At 35.1% G+C, this 3,769-nt stretch overlaps 1 long non-coding RNA gene across 1 annotated transcript; it reads right to left on the reverse strand.

Moving 5' to 3' along the window:
* Position 1: 1 nt before the first annotated feature.
* LOC105315345 (uncharacterized) lies at positions 2 to 2,317 on the reverse strand. The gene is made up of 4 exons (XR_002188979.1): positions 2,229 to 2,317; positions 1,735 to 1,964; positions 1,566 to 1,667; positions 2 to 72 (listed from the first exon to the last, which is right to left on the reverse strand). It is a non-coding gene; the product is annotated as an uncharacterized LOC105315345 (long non-coding RNA).
* Between the last annotated feature and the right edge of the window lie 1,452 nt (positions 2,318 to 3,769).

Consider the following 3,769-nt stretch of genomic DNA (forward strand, 5'->3'; position numbering starts at 1 on the left):
AGATTTGACGGCCGATAGTCGTACAGAAGTGTCGTGATGATAGAAATTAAGGACATCATTGTTCAAGGATAACTGATGAGGTATAAAAGGAAGATGAATAAGAGAATACAAACTTAAAATGTATTTAACGTACAATGTATGTACATGTACATGTACATATACATGTACAAGATACTGTTAAGTAATACATATAAATACATAGCATGGGCTATAGTACAGAGAATTTTTCAGAAATTGGCACATTTTAAAAAATGGCATAACTAAAAAAAATGAAGTCGAAATTGACTCAAACTTTCTACACAACATAACTACATCAACATGTATCAGAAAATGTAATAAAAATTGGGGATCATTTTTTAGCCATTTTTTGGAAAAAACCATGGGCTATATTATATATAGTACAGGGACGTTTTCAGAAATTGGCATATTTTTTAAAATGGCTATAACTCGAAAAATTGAAGTCAGAATTAACTCAAACTTTCTACACAACATAACTACATCAATATGCATCAGAAAATGTAATAAAATTGGGGGTCATTTTTTAGCGATTTTTTAGCTATAATAGTACAGGGATTTTTTCAAAAATTGGCCTATTTTTGATGGTCTATAACTCAAAAAATTTAAGTTGGAATCATCTTAAACTTTCTACATAGCATAAGGATGTCAATTTACATAAAAATGTATATATGAGCGTCTGGATACATGTAGTATCAGACATGGGGCAAAGCACTATGAAATGTACTTAAACACAAACACAAGCACTTAAATGTGTTAGAAGTACCAGCACAAGCACAATCCCTAGCTTCACCATAAGTGCTTGAGTACAAGAACAAGCATTCTCCAGAGTGCTTAAATACATTAATAAGTATACTAGATATTCATTAAGTGTAACAATTATAGTGAAATTACAATTATAGTTGTTTATTGTACATGTACATGCACTTAGTCATTTAATTTACTATTGCATCTAGTATACATTAACTCTGTGAATTGTTCATAATAAATGAAAACAGTAGGAGCTTTGGAGTGATTGGTGATGATACCACTAATGGTGATGCCATTACTGTTCTTCAAGCTAGCACACAATCACACAATGTGCTACTAAACTTGTATACTGTATACTGGGAAATTTTCGAGTAGCAAAATTTTCGTGAATTTCGCGTTTTTTGCTCTGTCGCGAAAATAAAAATCGCAAAATTCTAAATTTCCATTGCCACGTGGTGGAGTTTATAGGCTATTCGTGAAAATATTATTTCGTGAAATCTTACAGATGCAAAATTCGCGAAAATTTAGCGACGCGAAAATATCCCAGTATATGGTATTGCTGTTACTACAATTTATTGGACTGTGTAACCACTATACATGTACACTATCCATGTACAATTTTTGCTGTGCTTAAAAGTACTTTTGTAAATTTGTAAAAGTAATTAAGTACAAGTACAAAGCACACAGATTATATTGAAAAGGTACTTGTAAGCAGCATTAAGTACTTAAAAGGTGTGCTTCTTTGTGCTTAAGTACAAGCACCAAGTGCTTGACCCCATGTCTGTGTAGTATGTCCTCACTTGTTAGTCAATGCTTGTACTACTTCAGTTAAAAAAGGATATTTCATAGCAGCTGACTTTTTACCACTTTTATTACTAGTACAGAACTGCTCCAATAAATCCCTAAAAATAAAACAAACAAATTCTCATCAAATACAACCAGCAAAATACATGTAAATAATCAATTTACTTTGTAATAATTATATGAAACAGTCGCTGCCTCTAATGCAGTCTTACTGGATAAATCATATAAAACCTGTCCCAGACCCTCTGCTTTAGTTTCAGACCCCCTCAAAGTCAATTGATGGAAGTATTGTCCTGAATATTGGTCTCAACAGGTAGGATGAGTCAGTATGGGTGCTTAGTTCCTGCAGTGCTGGTAGAAATGAATCCTTTTTTGATAAAATACTTTTCACAGTCCTAGAAATAAAAGGAATTACAATTATATGTGTAATGTACATGTACATGCATAATCAGAAAGTTATTAAAACCTCAAGGCAATATAGCTCAAAAATTTCTCTACTTTTATTATAAATTTTGATATGAACATATAACAATTTGATGTTCATATGTAATCTATGAACAGGACATGCAGAAAATGATATCATAAATACAATTACAAAAAATACTGTGAGTATACATGTAATATGATACAAGTACATGTACATGCAATATAATGGATACTTTTTAGTCAGAGTTCTTAATGTATCTGAACTAGAAGCAACTAGCAGCATACACTGTACAGCCTCTTCAATCAAACTAGGAATGGAATTCTATAAAATAAAAACAAAAAATAAATGCACTTATAACATTGCAACTTGCTATCGAGATGAATAATAATTAATAATAAAAAATCATTAATTATGGCTCACGTTAATAATTGATTCCAGTAATGAATTAATAACTTTAGTGCTCAGTTGTGTCTTGGAGGCCAGTAAACCTGATACCATATACGTAGCACATCTATACTCCACACTATTAGACACCAGACCATTAACAATGAATGGGAGGAGTCCCCCAATGAGCTCCTCCCTAACCGGACCCCTCTCCAAGACTCCAATACCACCTCACACACAGTGCTCGCATAAAATGATATCAGAACATGACGAGGATTATTAGAAGAGGATCCTTCCTCTTCAGAAACAGAAGAGGCTACCATGTTACATATAAAACTGAGGAACGGACCCTTAGAGAGACAATGTTGTACTAATGAAAGTCGAGAGATAGGAGACAGCCAGGACCAGAAGGAGGCGTGGTCGTCCAGTCGTAGTATTTGAACGACGTGTGCAAATAGGTTTGTCTTGTAATACGGTAGGACACACTCCATCAATGTTGCATTTGTGAACTCCAGGCACTTGTGAGCGGGGCATAGCATGAAAATTATGAAATACGGAGATAATAAACGGAGGAATCTGGATATGCTCTCCTCTACTTTCTTCACTGCCTCTTGCGTTAGGATGCTCCTTTCAAAGTCCCTGGAGGCTTCAGAGAATAGAGTATCAGTGTATTTATTGAAGGAGGGATCAATAGATATTAGTTCTTCTAGTCCGTTGAGTCCTAGCCAGTAGATGCTGTCCAGGCCCAGGGTCCCCGCGTCTTTGCCAGTAAAGAGAAAGGAGGTTTTGCTTGTCCCTTGTCTTTCCCACTGGGAGAACTGCCCAGGTTTTTTTATAGGCATTTATTTTTAATAATAGGCGTGGCTCATTGTTTATTTTACTGTAGTCTAGTTTAGAAAAGGATGTCTGGAAAAAGTCAGTCTCCCTACCATGATACCATTTTCCCTCCTTCTCTGTCTTCATGCTCTCTCTCTTTCTATTTATTCTTTTATAGTCATTGTCTTCATTTTCTATCATTATTCATTACTACAGGTTTCAAAATGAGAGCTAGTCACAAAGCTCCTGTAATAGGAGAGTCCCTCTACCTGTGGGGAGGCATAGATATACGACTGTTAGAGGGATTGGAGACTGGTCACGTGAGCGCATTACTACTACACTCACCATTATGCATCATCCGCGTTTGTGTTAAGTATATTCATAGTCACGCCTTTTCTTTGACCTTGTGCTATTTCAATGGAGGAAGAGCAGAACCAACAGTACATTTTTGTGGGATTATTGTATTAGTTTGGAAGCTTAATACAGACAGGTAAGGTATTGAGCAGTTAGGTAAAGGTTTAAAGTAGTTGACTGGGTCCTTTATAAGTGCCTACAGATGTAGATACTGCAACA

This window comes from Amphimedon queenslandica, unplaced genomic scaffold (genome assembly GCF_000090795.2).
Source record: "Amphimedon queenslandica unplaced genomic scaffold, v1.1 AMPQUscaffold_10803, whole genome shotgun sequence".
NCBI classification, from domain to species: domain Eukaryota; kingdom Metazoa; phylum Porifera; class Demospongiae; order Haplosclerida; family Niphatidae; genus Amphimedon; species Amphimedon queenslandica.